Genomic DNA, 18,058 nt, shown 5'->3' with positions numbered 1-18,058 from the left:
CTGCAGACAATCCGCACTTAAGATGGGCGCCCAGCATCCACTACGGACTACGAGAAATAGAATTATCGGTAAATTCTTATTTTCTCTGACGTCCTAGTGGATGCTGGGAACTCCGTAAGGACCATGGGGATTATACCAAAGCTCCCAAACGGGCGGGAGAGTGCGGATGACTCTGCAGCACCGAATGAGAGAACTCCAGGTCCTCCTCAGCCAGGGTATCAAATTTGTAGAATTTAGCAAACGTGTTTGCCCCTGACCACGTAGCTGCTCGGCAAAGTTGTAAAGCCGAGACCCCTCGGGCAGCCGCCCAAGATGAGCCCACCTTCCTTGTGGAATGGGCTTTTACAGATTTTGGCTGTGGCAGGCCTGCCACAGAATGTGCAAGCTGAATTGTACTACAAATCCAACGAGCAATAGTCTGCTTAGAAGCAGGAGCACCCAGCTTGTTGGGTGCATACAGGATAAACAGCGAGTCAGATTTTCTGACTCCAGCCGTCCTGGAAACATATTTTCAGGGCCCTGACTACGTCCAGCAACTTGGAGTCCTCCAAGTCCCTAGTAGCCACAGGTACCACAATAGGCTGGTTCAGGTGAAACGCTGAAACCACCTTAGGGAGAAATTGAGGACGAGTCCTCAATTCTGCCCTGTCCGTATGAAAAATCAGGTAAGGGCTTTTATAGGATAAAGCCGCCAATTCTGACACACGCCTGGCCGAAGCCAAGGCCAACAGCATTACCACTTTCCATGTGAGATATTTTAAGTCCACAGTGGTGAGTGGTTCAAACCAATGTGATTTTAGGAACCCCAAAACTACATTGAGATCCCAAGGTGCCACTGGAGGCACAAAAGGAGGCTGTATATGCAGTACCCCCTTGACAAACGTCTGAACTTCAGGAACTGAAGCCAGTTCTTTCTGGAAGAAAATCGACAGGGCCGAAATTTGAACCTTAATGGACCCCAATTTTAGGCCCATAGACACTCCTGTTTGCAGGAAATGCAGGAATCGACCCAGTTGAAATTCCTCTGTAGGGGCCTTCCTGGCCTCGCACCACGCAACATATTTACGCCAAATGCGATGATAATGCTTTGCGGTTACATCCTTTCTGGCTTTAATCAAAGTAGGGATGACTTCATCTGGAATGCCTTTTTCCTTCAGGATCCGGCGTTCAACCGCCATGCCGTCAAACGCAGCCGCGGTAAGTCTTGGAACAGACAGGGTCCTTGCTGGAGCAGGTCCCTTCTTAGAGGTAGAGGCCACGGGTCCTCTGTGAGCATCTCTTGAAGTTCCGGGTACCAAGTCCTTCTTGGCCAATCCGGAGCCACGAGTATAGTTCTTACTCCTCTCCGTCTTATAATTCTCAGTACCTTGGGTATGAGAGGCAGAGGAGGGAACACATACACCGACTGGTACACCCACGGTGTTACCAGAGCGTCCACAGCTATTGCTTGAGGGTCCCTTGACCTGGCGCAATACCTGTCCAGTTTTTTGTTGAGGCGGGACGCCATCATGTCCACCTTTGGTTTTTCCCAACGGTTCACAATCATGTGGAAGACTTCTGGGTGAAGTCCCCACTCTCCCGGGTGGAGGTCGTGCCTGCTGAGGAAGTCTGCTTCCCAGTTGTCCACTCCCGGAATGAACACTGCTGACAGTGCTATCACATGATTTTCCGCCCAGCGAAGAATCCTTGCAGCTTCTGCCATTGCCCTCCTGCTTCTTGTGCCGCCCTGTCTGTTTACGTGGGCGACTGCCGTGATGTTGTCCGACTGGATCAGCACCGGCTGACCTTGAAGCAGCGGTCTTGCTAGGCTTAGAGCATTGTAAATGGCCCTTAGCTCCAGGATATTTATGTGAAGTGATGTCTCCAGGCTTGACCACAAGCCCTGGAAATTCCTTCCCTGTGTGACTGCTCCCCAGCCTCGCAGGCTGGCATCCGTGGTCACCAGGACCCAGTCCTGAATGCCGAATCTGCGGCCCTCTAGAAGATGAGCACTCTGTAACCACCACAGGAGAGACACCCTTGTCTTTGGTGACAGGGTTATCCGCTGATGCATCTGAAGATGCGATCCGGACCATTTGCCCAGCAGGTCCCACTGGAAAGTTCTTGCGTGGAATCTGCCGAATGGGATTGCTTCGTAGGAAGCCGCCATTTTTCCCAGGACCCTTGTGCATTGATGCACTGAGACTTGGCCTGGTTTTAGGAGGTTTCTGACTAGCTCTGATAACTCCCTGGCTTTCTCCTCCGGGAGAAACACCTTTTTCTGGACTGTGTCCAGGATCATCCCTAGGAATAGAAGACGCGTCGTCGGGATCAGCTGCGATTTTGGAATATTGAGAATCCAACCGTGCTGCCGCAACACTACCTGAGATAGTGCTACCCCGACTTCCAACTGTTCCCTGGATCTTGCCCTTATCAGGACATCGTCCAAGTAAGGGATAACTAAAACTCCCTTCCTTCGAAGGAGTATCATCATTTCGGCCATTACTTTGGTAAAGACCCGGGGTGCCGTGGACAATCCAAACGGCAGCGTCTGAAACTGATAGTGACAGTTCTGTACCACAAACCTGAGGTACCCTTGGTGAGAAGGGTAAATTGGGACATGGAGGTAAGCATCCTTGATGTCCAGAGACACCGTATAATCCCCTTCTTCCAGGTTCGCAATCACCGCTCTGAGTGACTCCATCTTGAATTTGAACCTCTGTATGTAAGTGTTCAAGGATTTTAGATTTAAAATAGGTCCCACCGAGCCGTCCGGCTTCGGTACCACAAACAGCGTGGAATAATACCCCTTTCCCTGTTGCAGGAGGGGTACCTTGATTATCACCTGCTGGGAATACAGCTTGTGAATGGCTTCCAATATCGCCTCCCTGTCGGAGGGAGACGTCGGTAAAGCAGACTTTAGGAAACGGCGAGGGGGAGACGTCTCGAATTCCAATTTGTACCCCTGAGATACCACCTGAAGGATCCAGGGGTCCACTTGTGAGTGAGCCCACTGCGCGCTGAAATTCTTGAGACGGGCCCCCACCGTGCCTGAGTCCGCTTGTAAAGCCCCAGCGTCATGCTGAGGACTTGGCAGAGGCGGGAGAGGGCTTCTGTTCCTGGGAACTGGCTGTTTGCTGCAGCCTTTTTCCTCTCCCCCTGCCACGGGGCAGAAATGAGGAGCCTTTTGCTCGCTTGCCCTTATGGGGCCGAAAGGATTGCGCCTGATAATACGGCGTCTTCTTATGTTGAGAGGCTACCTGGGGTAAAAATGTGGATTTCCCAGCAGTTGCCGTGGCTACCAGGTCTGATAGACCTACCCCAAATAACTCCTCCCCTTTATAAGGCAATACTTCCATATGCCTTTTGGAATCCGCATCACCTGACCACTGCCGTGTCCATAACCCTCTTCTGGCAGAAATGGACAGCGCACTTACTCTTGATGCCAGTCGGCAGATATCCCTCTGTGCATCACGCATATATAGAAATGCATCTTTTAAATGCTCTATAGTCAGTAATATACTGTCCCTGTCTAGGGTATCAATATTGTCCGTCAGGGAATCCGACCAAGCCACCCCAGCACTGCACATCCAGGCTGAGGCGATTGCTGGTCGCAGTATAACTCCCGTGTGAGTGTATATACATTTTAGGATATTCTCCTGCTTTCTGTCAGCAGGTTCCTTAAGGGCGGCCGTCTCAGGAGAGGGTAGTGCCACCTGTTTAGACAAGCGTGTGAGCGCTTTATCCACCCTAGGGGGTGTTTCCCAACGTGCCCTATCCTCTGGCGGGAAAGGGTATGATGCCAATAACCTTTTAGGAATTATCAGTTTTTTATCGGGGGAAACCCACGCTTCATCACACACTTCATTTAATTCCTCAGATGCAGGAAAAACTACAGGCAGTTTTTTCTCACCAAACATAATACCCTTTTTAGTGGTACTTGCATTATCAGAAATATGTAAAACATTTTTCATTGCCTCAATCATGTAACGTGTGGCCCTACTGGAAGTCACATTCGTCTCTTCATCGTCGACACTGGAGTCAGTATCCGTGTCGGCATCTGTGTCTGCCATCTGAGGTAACGGGCGTTTTAGAGCCCCTGATGGCCTTTGAGACGCCTGGACAGGCACAAGCTGAGTAGCCGGCTGCCTCATGTCATCAACCATCTTTTGTAAAGAGCTGACACTGTCACGTAAGTCCTTCCATAAGCCCATCCACTCAGGTGTCGACTCCCTAGGGGGTGACATCTCTATTACAGGCAATTGCTCCGCCTCCACATCATTTTCCTCCTCAAACATGTCGACACAATCGTACCGACACACAGCACACACACAGGGAATGCTCTGATAGAGGACAGGACCCCACTAGCCCTTTGGGGAGACAGAGGGAGAGTAAGCCAGCACACACCAGAGAGCTATATATATATATATATATATATATATATATATATATATATATATATATATATATATATATATATATATATATATATATATATATATATATATATATATAGGGATACCACTATATAATGTGTTTTCCCCTTATAGCTGCTGATATTATCAAACTGCGCCAAATTAGTGCCCCCCCTCTCTTTTTTACCCTTTTCTGTAGTGCAGGACTGCAGGGGAGAGTCAGGGAGACATCCTTCCAGCGGAGCTGTGAGGGAAAATGGCGCCCGTGTGCTGAGGAGATAGGCTCCGCCCCCTTCTCGGAGGACTTTTCTCCAGCGTTTTGCTGTATTCTGGCAGGGGTTAAAATACATCCATATAGCCCTGGGGGTTATATGTGATGTATTTTCGTCAGCCAAGGTGTTTTTATTGCTGCTCAGGGCGCCCCCCCCTAGCGCCCTGCACCCTCAGTGACCGGAGTGTGAAGTGTGCCTGAGGAGCAATGGCGCACAGCTGCAGTGCTGTGCGCTACCTTGTTGAAGACTGATGTCTTCTGCCGCCGATTTTCCGGACCTCTTCTTGCTTCTGGCTCTGTAAGGGGGCCGGCGGCGCGGCTCTGGGACCGGACTCCGAGGCTGGGCCTGTGTTCGGTCCCTCTGGAGCTAATGGTGTCCAGTAGCCTAAGAAGCCCAAGCTGGCTGCAAGCAGGCAGGTTCGCTTCTTCTCCCCTTAGTCCCTCGATGCAGTGAGCCTGTTGCCAGCAGGTCTCACTGAAAATAAGAAACCTAAAACTAACTTTTTCTAAGAAGCTCAGGAGAGCCCCCTAGATTGCACCCTGCTCGGTCGGGCACAAAAATCTAACTGAGGCTTGGAGGAGGGTCATAGGGGGAGGAGCCAGTGCACACCAGGTAGTCCTAAAGCTTTACTTTTGTGCCCAGTCTCATGCGGAGCCGCTATTCCCCATGGTCCTTACGGAGTTCCCAGCATCCACTAGGACGTCAGAGAAATATACTGGTAGGTTAACTGGCTTCCAACAAAAATTAACCCTAGTGTGAAAGTCTGTGTGTACATGTGATAGGGAATATAGAATTATAGATTGTAAGCGCCACTGGGGCAGGGACTGATGTGAATGACCAAATAGTCTTTGTAAAAGCGCTGCGGAATATGTGTGCGCTATATAAATAACTGGTAATAAATAAAAAAATAAGAGAGTTGAATAGCGCTGGGACTTAGCTTCCGATGCTATTCAATACAGCCCAATGTAAGTCGTACAATGCCCATTCTCCCAGACTAATCAGGGTGTTTTGCCGGGAGAACAGTCATTCACCAACTTAAATGCCCAGCGTGATGCTGTTTCCGCCACGCTATGGGCAGAAATCAGCACTGCGGCAGCTATGGAGACACGCAAGCCGCCTGTCGCAGAGGCCAGGAAATCTCCCGGACCTCTTCCCATCCCCTCAACAGCGACAACACACAAACGGAACCCGTCATCGCCTCCTCCCCATCCCCAAAACGGTATAAAACTGTCAAACACTGAGTCGGATGCCGTCACTGCGTCCTGTGCCACAGAACCGGTCCGTGTATGCGTAGAACGGGTCCTACACACATACAAAGTACCGGCAGACACTACTACTCCATCCACATTGGAATCACCACCACTGTACGCGGGTGTGGTAAGGTTTGCCACCGACAGCTGGGCGAGCGCAAATGAGCCCCTTGCGGGCTCGCCACGCTGCTGGCACGGTGGCTATCTATTCTCCCACCAGGGGGGTCGTGGACCCCCAAGAGGGAGAAAAGATGTCGGGATTCCAGCGCCGGTATGGTGGGTGCCAGGAGGCCAGCTGCCGGCAACCAGAAGACCACCCGTGTACGCAGCCTAGGAAAGAACTAGGTGATACAACTTTGGGGTACTTTTCTAGGATAGCATCCACGTTTTGGAGAATTTAAGAAACATATTTGATTGTGATTATCTAGAGTTTTATTTGTCAAATGCTCAGAACATAAAAAAATAAGATTTTACTTACCGATAAATCTATTTCTCGGAGTCCGTAGTGGATGCTGGGGTTCCTGAAAGGACCATGGGGAATAGCGGCTCCGCAGGAGACAGGGCACAAAAAGTAAAGCTTTTTCCGATCAGGTGGTGTGCACTGGCTCCTCCCCCTATGACCCTCCTCCAGACTCCAGTTAGGTACTGTGCCCGGACGAGCGTACACAATAAGGGAGGATTTTGAATCCCGGGTAAGACTCATACCAGCCACACCAATCACACCGTACAACCTGTGATCTAAACCCAGTTAACAGTATGACAACAGCGGAGCCTCTGAAAGATGGCTTCCTTCAACAATAACCCGAATTAGTTAACAATAACTATGTACAATTTATGCAGATAATCCGCACTTGGGATGGGCGCCCAGCATCCACTACGGACTCCGAGAAATAGATTTATCGGTAAGTAAAATCTTATTTTCTCTATCGTCCTAGTGGATGCTGGGGTTCCTGAAAGGACCATGGGGATTATACCAAAGCTCCCAAACGGGCGGGAGAGTGCGGATGACTCTGCAGCACCGAATGAGAGAACTCCAGGTCCTCCTTAGCCAGAGTATCAAATTTGTAAAATTTTACAAACGTGTTCTCCCCTGACCACATAGCTGCTCGGCAAAGTTGTAATGCCGAGACCCCTCGGGCAGCCGCCCAAGATGAGCCCACCTTCCTTGTGGAGTGGGCCTTTACAGATTTAGGCTGTGGCAGGCCTGCCACAGAATGTGCAAGTTGGATTGTGCTACAGATCCAACGAGCAATCGTCTGCTTAGACGCCGGAGCACCCATCTTGTTGGGTGCATACAATATAAACAACGAGTCAGATTTTCTGACTCCAGCTGTCCTTGCAATATATATTTTTAATGCTCTGACAACGTCCAGTAACTTGGAGTCCTCCAAGTCACTTGTAGCCGCAGGCACTACAATAGGCTGGTTCAGATGAAATGCTGACACCACCTTAGGGAGAAAATGCGGACGAGTCCGCAGTTCTGCCCTGTCCGAATGGAAAATCAGATATGGGCTTTTGTAAGATAAAGCTGCCAATTCTGACACTCTCCTGGCAGAAGCCAGGGCTAGAAGCATGGTCACTTTCCATGTGAGATATTTCAAATCCACCTTTTTTAGTGGTTCAAACCAATGAGATTTTAGGAAATCCAAAACCACATTGAGATCCCACGGTGCCACTGGAGGCACCACAGGAGGCTGTATATGCAGCACTCCCTTAACAAAGGTCTGGACTTCAGGGACTGAAGCCAATTCTTTTTGAAAGAAAATCGACAGGGCCGAAATTTGAACCTTAATAGATCCCAATTTGAGACCCATTGACAATCCTGATTGCAGGAAATGTAGGAATCGACCCAGTTGAAATTCCTCCGTCGGAGCACTCCGATCTTCGCACCACGCAACATATTTTCGCCAAATTCGGTGATAATGTTGCACGGTTACTTCCTTCCTTGCTTTAATCAAAGTAGGAATGACTTCTTCCGGCATGCCTTTTTCCTTTAGGATCCGGCGTTCAACCGCCATGCCGTCAAACGCAGCCGCGGTAAGTCTTGAAACAGACAGGGACCCTGCTGAAGCAAGTCCCTCCTTAGAGGTAGAGGCCACGGATCTTCCGTGATCATCTCTTGAAGTTCCGAGTACCAAGTCCTTCTTGGCCAATCCGGAACCACTAGTATCGTTCTTACGCCTCTTTGCCGTATAATTCTCAATACTTTTGGTATGAGAGGCAGAGGAGGAAACACATACACCGACTGGTACACCCAAGGCGTTACCAGCGCGTCCACAGCTATTGCCTGCGGATCTCTTGACCTGGCGCAATACCTGTCCAGTTTTTTGTTGAGGCGAGACGCCATCATGTCCACCATTGGTCTTTCCCAACGGGTTACCAGCATGTGGAAGACTTCTGGATGAAGTCCCCACTCTCCCGGGTGAAGATCGTGTCTGCTGAGGAAGTCTGCTTCCCAGTTGTCCACTCCCGGGATGAACACTGCTGACAGTGCTATCACATGATTCTCTGCCCAGCGAAGAATCCTTGCAGCTTCTGCCATTGCACTCCTGCTTCTTGTGCCGCCCTGTCTGTTCACATGGGCGACTGCCGTGATGTTGTCCGACTGGATCAACACCGGTTTTCCCTGAAGCAGAGGTTCTGCCTGGCTTAGAGCATTGTATATTGCTCTTAGTTCCAGAATGTTTATGTGAAGAGACGTTTCCAGGCTCGTCCATACTCCCTGGAAGTTTCTTCCTTGTGTGACTGCTCCCCAGCCTCTTAGGCTGGCGTCCGTGGTCACCAGGATCCAATCCTGTATGCCGAATCTGCGGCCCTCCAATAGATGAGCACTCTGCAACCACCACAGAAGAGACACCCTTGTCCTTGGAGACAGGGTTATCCGCAGGTGCATCTGAAGATGCGACCCTGACCATTTGTTCAACAGATCCCTTTGGAAAATTCTTGCGTGGAATCTGCCGAATGGAATTGCTTCGTAAGAAGCCACCATTTTTCCCAGGACTCTTGTGCATTGATGTACAGACACCTTTCCTGGTTTTAGGAGGTTCCTGACAAGCTCGGATAACTCCTTGGCTTTTTCCTCCGGGAGAAAAACCTTTTTCTGAACCGTGTCCAGAATCATCCCTAGGAACAGCAGACGAGTTGTCGGCATTAACTGGGATTTTGGAATATTCAGAATCCACCCGTGCTGTTTTAGCACTTCCTGAGACAGTGCTAATCCCATCTCTAGCTGTTCTCTGGACCTCGCCCTTATTAGGAGATCGTCCAAGTATGGGATAATTAATACGCCTTTTCTTCGAAGAAGAATCATCATCTCGGCCATTACCTTTGTAAAGATCCGAGGTGCCGTGGACAATCCGAACGGCAGCGTCTGAAACTGATAGTGACAGTTTTGTACAACGAACCTGAGGTACCCCTGGTGTGAGGGGTAAATTGGAACGTGGAGATACGCATCCTTGATGTCCAAGGATACCATAAAGTCCCCCTCTTCCAGGTTCGCTATCACTGCTCTGAGTGACTCCATTTTGAACTTGAACTTCTTTATGTACAGGTTCAAGGACTTCAGATTTAGAATAGGCCTTACCGAGCCATCCGGCTTCGGTACCACAAAAAGAGTGGAATAATACCCCTTCCCTTGTTGCAGAAGAGGTACCTTGACTATCACCTGCTGAGAGTACAGCTTGTGAATGGCTTCCAACACCGTCTCCCTTTCGGAGGGGGACGTTGGTAAAGCAGACTTCAGGAAACGGCGAGGTGGATCTGTCTCTAATTCCAACCTGTATCCCTGAGATATTATCTGCAGGATCCAGGGATCTACTTGCGAGTGAGCCCACTGCGCGCTGTCATTTTTGAGACGACCCCCCACGGTCCCCGAGTCCGCTTGAGAAGCCCCAGCGTCATGCTGAGGCTTTTGTAGAAGCCGGGGAGGGCTTCTGATCCTGGGAAGGAGCTGCGTGTTGCTGTCTCTTCCCTCGACCTTTGCCTCGTGGCAGATATGAATAGCCCTTTGCTCTCTTATTTTTAAAGGAACGAAAGGGCTGCGGTTGAAAAGTCGGTGCCTTTTTCTGTTGGGGAGTGACTTGAGGTAGAAAGGTGGATTTCCCGGCTGTAGCCGTGGCCACCAAATCTGATAGACCGACTCCAAATAACTCCTCCCCTTTATACGGCAAAACTTCCATATGCCGTTTTGAATCCGCATCGCCTGTCCACTGTCGCGTCCATAAAGCTCTTCTGGCCGAAAATGGACATAGCACTTACCCGTGATGCCAGTGTGCATATATCCCTCTGTGCATCACGCATATAAAGAAATGCATCCTTTATTTGTTCTAACGACAGTAAAATATTGTCCCTGTCCAGGGTATCAATATTTTCAATCAGGGATTCTGACCAAACTACCCCCGCACTGCCCATCCAGGCAGTCGCTACAGCTGGTCGTAGTATAACACCTGCATGTGTGTATATACTTTTTTGGATATTTTCCATCCTCCTATCTGATGGATCTTTAAGTGCGGCCGTCTCAGGAGAGGGTAACGCCACTTGTTTAGATAAGCGTGTTAGCGCCTTGTCCACCCTAGGAGGTGTTTCCCAGCGCTCCCTAACCTCTGGCGGGAAAGGGTATAATGCCAATAATTTCTTTGAAATTATCAGCTTTTTATCAGGGGCAACCCACGCTTCATTACACACGTCATTTAGTTCTTCTGATTCAGGAAAAACTATAGGTAGTTTTTTCATACCCCACATAATACCCTGTTTAGTGGTACCTGTAGTATCAGCTAAATGTAACGCCTCCTTCATTGCCAAAATCATATAACGTGTGGCCCTACTGGAAAATACGGTTGATTCGTCACCGTCACCACTGGAGTCATCGCCTGTGTCTGGGTCTGTGTCGACCGACTGAGGCAAAGGGCGTTTCACAGCCCCTGACGGTGTTTGAGTCGCCTGGACAGGCACTAATTGATTGTCCGGCCGTCTCATGTCGTCAAACGACTGCTTTAGCGTGTTGACACTATCCCGTAGTTCCATAAATAAAGGCATCCATTCTGGTGTCGACTCCCTAGGGGGTGACATCCTCATATTTGGCAATTGCTCCGCCTCCACACCAATATCGTCCTCATACATGTCGACACACACGTACCGACACACAGCAGACACACAGGGAATGCTCCTAACGAAGACAGGACCCACTAGCCCTTTGGGGAGACAGAGGGAGAGTTTGCCAGCACACACCAAAAGCGCTATATATATATCAGGGATAGCCTTATAATAAGTGCTCCCTTATAGCTGCTTTGTTATATCAAAATATCGCCATAAATGTGCCCCCCCCTCTCTGTTTTACCCTGTTTCTGTAGTGCAGTGCAGGGGAGAGACTTGGGAGCCGTCCTGACCAGCGGAGCTGTGAGAGGAAATGGCGCCGTGTGCTGAGGAGATAGGCCCCGCCCCTTTTCCGGCGGGCTCGTCTCCCGCTATTTAGAAAAATTAGGCAGGGGTTAAATATCTCCATATAGCCTCTAGGGCTATATGTGAGGTATTTTTAGCCTTTATAGGTACTCATTTGCCTCCCAGGGCGCCCCCCTCCCAGCGCCCTGCACCCTCAGTGACTGCCGTGTGAAGTGTGCTGAGAGGAAAATGGCGCACAGCTGCAGTGCTGTGCGCTACCTTTAGAAGACTGCAGGAGTCTTCAGCCGCCGATTCTGGACCTCTTATGATTTCAGCATCTGCAAGGGGGCCGGCGGCGTGGCTCCGGTGACCATCCAGGCTGTACCTGTGATCGTCCCTCTGGAGCTTGATGTCCAGTAGCCAAGAAACCAATCCATCCTGCACGCAGGTGAGTTGACTCCTTCTCCCCTCAGTCCCTCGCTGCAGTGATCCTGTTGCCAGCAGGAATCACTGTAAAATAAAAAACCTAGCTAAACTTTCTCTAAGCAGCTCTTTAGGAGAGCCACCTAGATTGCACCCTTCTCGGCCGGGCACAAAAATCTAACTGGAGTCTGGAGGAGGGTCATAGGGGGAGGAGCCAGTGCACACCACCTGATCGGAAAAAGCTTTACTTTTTGTGCCCTGTCTCCTGCGGAGCCGCTATTCCCCATGGTCCTTTCAGGAACCCCAGCATCCACTAGGACGATAGAGAAATAAGATTTTACTCACCGGTAAATCTATTTCTCGTAGTCCGTAGTGGATGCTGGGAACTCCGTAAGGACCATGGGGAATAGCGGCTCCGCAGGAGACTGGGCACAACTAAAGAAAGCTTTAGGTCACCTGGTGTGCACTGGCTCCTCCCACTATGACCCTCCTCCAAGCCTCAGTTAGGACACTGTGCCCGGACGAGCTGACATAATAAGGAAGGATTTTGAATCCCGGGTAAGACTCATACCAGCCACACCAATCACACCGTATAACTCGTGATACTATACCCAGTTAACAGTATGAATATAACTGATCCTCTCAACAGATGGCTCAACAATAACCCTTTAGTTAGGCAATAACTATATACAAGTATTGCAGACAATCCGCACTTGGGATGGGCGCCCAGCATCCACTACGGACTACGAGAAATAGATTTACCGGTGAGTAAAATCTTATTTTCTCTGACGTCCTAGTGGATGCTGGGAACTCCGTAAGGACCATGGGGATTATACCAAAGCTCCCAAACGGGCGGGAGAGTGCGGATGACTCTGCAGCACCGAATGAGAGAACTCCAGGTCCTCCTTAGCCAGGGTATCAATTTTGTAGAATTTAGCAAACGTGTTTGCCCCTGACCAAGTTGCAGCTCGGCAAAGTTGGAAAGCCGAGACCCCTCGGGCAGCTGCCCAAGATGAGCCCACCTTCCTTGTGGAATGGGCTTTTACAGATTTTGGCTGCGGTAGTCCAGCCGCAGAATGCGCCAGCTGAATTGTGCTACAAATCCAGCGAGCAATAGTCTGCTTAGAAGCAGGAGCACCCAGTTTGCTGGGTGCATACAGGATAAACAGCGAGTCAGTTCTCCTGACTCTAGCCGTCCTGGAAACATAATTTTTCAAGGCCCTGACTACGTCCAGTAACTTGGAATCCTCCAAGTCCCTAGTAGCCGCAGGCACTACAATAGTTGGTTCAAGTGAAAAGCTGATATCACCTTAGGGAGAAACTGGGGACGAGTCCTCAATTCTGCCCTATCCATATGGAAAATCAGATAAGGACTTTTATAAGACAAAGCCGCCAATTCTGATACACGCCTGGCCGAAGCCAAGGCCAATAACATGACCACTTTCCGCGTGAGATATTTTAGATCCACGGTTTTTAGTGGCTCACACCAATGTGATTTTAAGAAACTCAACACCACGTTGAGAACCCAAGGTGCCACTGGAGGCACAACCGGGGGCTGAATATGCAGCACTCCTTTTACAATGTCTGAACTTCAGGTACTGAAGCTAGTTCTTTTTGGAAGAAAATCGACAGAGCCGAGATCTGTACCTTAATGGAGCCTAATTTTAGGCCCATAGACACTCCTGCTTGTAGGAAATGCAGAAATCGACCTAGTTGAAATTCCTCTGTTGGGGCCTTTTTGGCCTCACACCAAGCAACATATTTTCGCCATATGCGGTGATAATGTTTTGCAGTTACATCTTTCCTGGCTTGAATCAGCGTAGGAATGACTTCCTCTGGAATGCCCTTTTCCTTTAGGATCCGGCGTTCAACCGCCATGCCGTCAAAACGTAGCCGCGGTAAGTCTTGGAACAGACAGGGCCCCTGCTGCCGCAGGTCCTGTCTGAGCGGCAGAGGCCATGGGTCCTCTGATATAATTTCTTGAAGTTCTGGGTACCAAGCTCTTCTTGGCCAATCCGGAACCACGAGTATCGTTCTTACTCCTCGCCTTCCTATTATTCTTAGTACCTTTTGTATGAGAGGCAGAGGGAGGAACACATAAACCGACTGGTACACCCACGGTGTTACCAGAGCGTCCACAGCTATCGCCTGAGGGTCCTTTGACCTGGCGCAATATCTTTTATAGCTTTTTGTTGAGGCGGGACGCCATCATGTCCACCTGTGGCCTTTCCCAATGGTGTACAATCCTTTGGAAGACTTCTGGATGAAATCCCTACTCTCCCGGGTGGAGGTCGTGTCCGCTGAGAAGATCTGCTTCCCAGTCGTCCACTCCGGGAATGAACACTGCTGACAGTGTTAACACATGATTTTCCGCCCATCGGAGAATCCTTGTGGCTTCTGCCATCGCCATCCTGCTTCTTGTGCCGCCCCGTTGGTTTACATGGGCGACTGCCGTGATGTTGTCTGATTGGATCAGTACCGGCTGGTTTTGAAGCAGAGGCCTTGCCTGACTCAGGGCATTGTAAATGGCCCTCAGTTCCAGAATTTTTATGTGTAGGGAAGTCACTTGACTTGACCAAAGTCCCTGGAAGTTTTTTTTGTTTTTTTTTCCTGTGTGACTGCCCCCCAGCCTCAAAGGCTGGCATCCATGGTCACTAGGACCTAGTCCTGTATGCCGAACCTGCGGCCCTCTTGCATGGAACCTGCCGAATGGGATTGCTTCGTAGGAAGCTACCATTTTTTCCCAGGACTCGCGTGCAATGATGCACCGATACCTGTTTTTGCTTCAGGAGGTCTCTGACTAGAGATGACAGTTCCTTGGCTTTCTCCTCCGGGAGAAACACTTATTTCTGTTCTGTGTCCAGAACCATCCCCAGGAACAGTAGACGTGTCGTAGGAACCAGCTGTGACTTTGGACTGTTTAGAATCCAACCGTGCTGTTGTAGCACTTTCCAAAATAGTGCTACCCCGACTAGCAACTGCTCCTTGGACCTTGCCCTTATAAGGATATTCTCCAAGTACGGGATAATTAAAACTCCCTTTTTTCGAAGGAGTATCATCATTTTGGCCATTACCTTGGTAAACACCCTCGGTGCCATGTACAGTCCAAACGGCAGTGTCTGGACTTGGTAATGGTAATCCTGTACCACAAATCTGAGGTACTCCTGGCGAGGATGGTAAATGGGGACATGCAGGTAAGCATCCTTGATGTCCCGGGATCCCATGTAATCCCCCTCGTCCAGGCTTGCAATAACCGCCCTGAGCGATTCCATCTTGAACTTGAATTTTTTTATGTATGTGTTCAAGGATTTTAAATATAAAATGGGTCACACCGAACCATGCGGTTTCGATACCCCAACCCGTGTGGAATAGTAACCCCGTCCTTGTTGAAGTAGGGGCACCTTGAGTATTACCTGCTGGGAGTACAGCTTATTAATTGCCTCTAGCGCAGCCTCCCTGCCTGAGGGAGTTGTCGGCAAGGCATATTTGAGGAACCGGCGGGGGGGAGACATCTCGAATTCCAGCTTGTACCCCTGAAATACTACTTGAATGAAACAGGGATCCACCTGTGAGCGAGCCCACTGATCGCTGAAATTTTTGAGACGGCCCCCCACCGTACCTGGCTACACCTGTGGAGCCCCCGCGTCATGCTGTGGACTCAGAGGAAGCGAGAGAAGAATTTTGATTCTGGGAACAGACTGACTGGGGCAGCTTTTTCCCTCTCCCCATGTCTCTGTACAGAAAGGAAGCGCCTTTGACCCGCTTGCTTTACTGAAGCCGAAAGGACTGTACCTGATAATCCAGTGCTTTCTTAGTCTGTGAGGAAACCTGAGGTAATGGATACGAGGTCCCAAAGACCATCCCCAAATAATTCCTCACCCTTATAAGGCAGAGTCTCTATGCGCCTTTTAAAGTCAGCATCACCTGTCCAGTGACAGGTCTCTAATACCCTCCTGACAGAATGGACATTACATTCATTTTGGATGCCAGCCGGCAAAATATCCCTCTGTGCATCCCTCATATATAAGACGACGTCTTTAATATGTTCTCATGTGCGACAGGGTCACCGACCACGCTGCAGCAGCACGATCTGCAGGTCTCAGTCTAGTACCTGAGTGTGTAAATACAGACTTCAGGATAGCCTCCTGCTTTTTATCAACAGGTACCTTCAAAGTGGCCGTTCCTAAAACGGCAGTGCCACCTTTTTTGACAACCGTGTGAGCGCCTTATCCACCCTAGGGGATATCTCCCAGCGTAACTTATCCTCTGGCGGGAAAGGGTACGCCATCAGTAACTTTTTAGAAATTACCAGTTTCTTATCGGGGGAACCCACGCTTTTCACACACTTCATTCATTCATCTGATGGGGGAACAAAACACTGCCTGCTTTTTCTCCCCAAACATAAAACCCTTTTTTAGTGGTACTTGGGTTAATGTCAGAAATGTGTAACACATTTTTTATTGCCGGGATTAAGTCACGGATGTTCCTAGTGGATTGTGTATATGTCTCAACCTTGTCGACACTGGAGTCAGACTCCGTGTCGACATCTGTGTCTGCCATCTGAGTGAGCGGGCGTTTTTTGAGCCCCTGATGGCCTTTGAGACGCCTGGGCAGGCGCGGACTGAGAAGCCGGCTGTCCCACAGCTGTTACGTCATCCACCCTTTTATGTAAGGAGTTGACACTGTCGGTTAATACCTTTCACCTAACCATCCACTCTGGTGTCGGCCCCACAGGGGGCGACATCACATTTATCGGCATCTGCTCCGTCACCATATAAGCCTCCTCATTAAACATGTCGACACAGCTGTACCGACACACCGCACACACACAGGGAATGCTCTGACTGAGGACAGGACCCCACAAAGCTCTTTGGGGAGACAGAGAGAGAGTATGCCAGCACACACCAAAGCGCTATATAATGTGGGGATTAACACTATAACTGAGTGAAATTTCCCCAATAGCTGCTTGTATATATAATATTGCGCCTAAATTTAGTGCCCCCCCCTCTCTTTTTAACCCTTTGAGCCTGAAAACTACAGGGGAGAGCCTGGGGAGCTTTCTTCCAGCTGCACTGTGAAGAGAAAATGGCGCCAGTGTGTCTGAGGGAGATAGCTCCGCCCCTTTTTCGCGGACTTTTCTCCCGCTTTTTTCTGGATTCTGGCAGGGGTATTTACCACATATATAGCCTCTGGGGCTATATATTGTGGTATTTTTGCCAGCCAAGGTGTTAATATTGCTGCTCAGGGCGCCCCCCCCAGCGCCCTGCACCCTCAGTGACCGGAGTGTGAGGTGTACATGAGGAGCAATGGCGCACAGCTGCAGTGCTGTGCGCTACCTTGGTGAAGACTGATGTCTTCTGCCGCCGATTTTCCGGACCTCTTCTTGCTTCTGGCTCTGTAAGGGGGACTGCGGCGCGGCTCCGGGACCGAACACCAAGGACTGGGCCTGCGGTCGATCCCTCTGGAGCTAATGGTGTCCAGTAGCCTAAGAAGCCCAATCCGGCTGCAAGCAGGCGAGTTCGCTTCTTCTCCCCTTAGTCCCTCGCTGCAGTGAGCCTGTTGCCAGCAGGTCTCACTGAAAATAAAAAACCTAAATCTATACTTTCTTTCTAAGGGCTCAGGAGAGCCCCTAGTGTGCATCCAACCTCGGCCGGGCACAAAATCTAACTGAGGCTTGGAGGAGGGTCATAGTGGGAGGAGCCAGTGCACACCAGGTGACCTAAAGCTTTCTTTAGTTGTGCCCAGTCTCCTGCGGAGCCGCTATTCCCCATGGTCCTTACGGAGTTCCCAGCATCCACTAGGACGTCAGAGAAATATATTTAATTCAACATGCTGCCAGATTAACTCTGTCGCTTCTAAATAACACAAAAATAATTTAAAATTCACTTATAATAATAAAATGAATATAATAATAGTTATAATAATAATAATAATAATAATAATAATAATAATAATAATAATAATAATAATGGGATTCTCAACACAACGTTAAATAGGAAAACCTAAGTGATTATTACGGCGGCCAATAATGAGCAGGGCATGAATGGGAATCAGGTTATATCGCCAGTGACACAGGACATGTGTATGGGAGCGGCCTCTGTGCGTCCTGTGAGTACTACTATAGCATTGTGTTACTTACTGCTTGCGCTCCTTACTGACGCTATAGAGCCGGCTGCTGCGTCCTTCTGTCCCACTAACACAGCAGCACGGATAAGGAGGAAAGGGAGGATACACAGGACACCAGGTTAGTGCACGGACTACAGATCACAGGAGAGGTGATTGGACGGGTAGTTTGAGTGAAGGAGTGATCAGCCAATAGCAATTCTGATACCTCCAGCCAGCT

General features: G+C 49.6%; 1 protein-coding gene across 3 annotated transcripts in view; it reads right to left on the bottom strand.

The window, feature by feature from the left end:
- The window catches only part of KYAT3 (kynurenine aminotransferase 3), a 255,249-nt gene extending 237,266 nt beyond the window's left edge, over positions 1–17,983 (bottom strand). For 2 of the 3 annotated variants that reach the window (XM_063939940.1, XM_063939941.1), the window contains exon 1: positions 17,855–17,983. The gene's annotated coding sequence lies outside the window, so the exon portion shown is untranslated. The remainder of the gene's footprint in view (positions 1–17,854) is intronic. The other variant, XM_063939942.1, reaches the window with a different exon arrangement.
- Positions 17,984–18,058: the final 75 nt, after the last annotated feature.

This window comes from Pseudophryne corroboree, chromosome 9, assembly GCF_028390025.1.
Source record: "Pseudophryne corroboree isolate aPseCor3 chromosome 9, aPseCor3.hap2, whole genome shotgun sequence".
In the NCBI taxonomy this organism is placed as follows: Eukaryota; Metazoa; Chordata; class Amphibia; order Anura; family Myobatrachidae; genus Pseudophryne; species Pseudophryne corroboree.
This window is presented reverse-complemented; position numbering and strand designations above follow the sequence as displayed.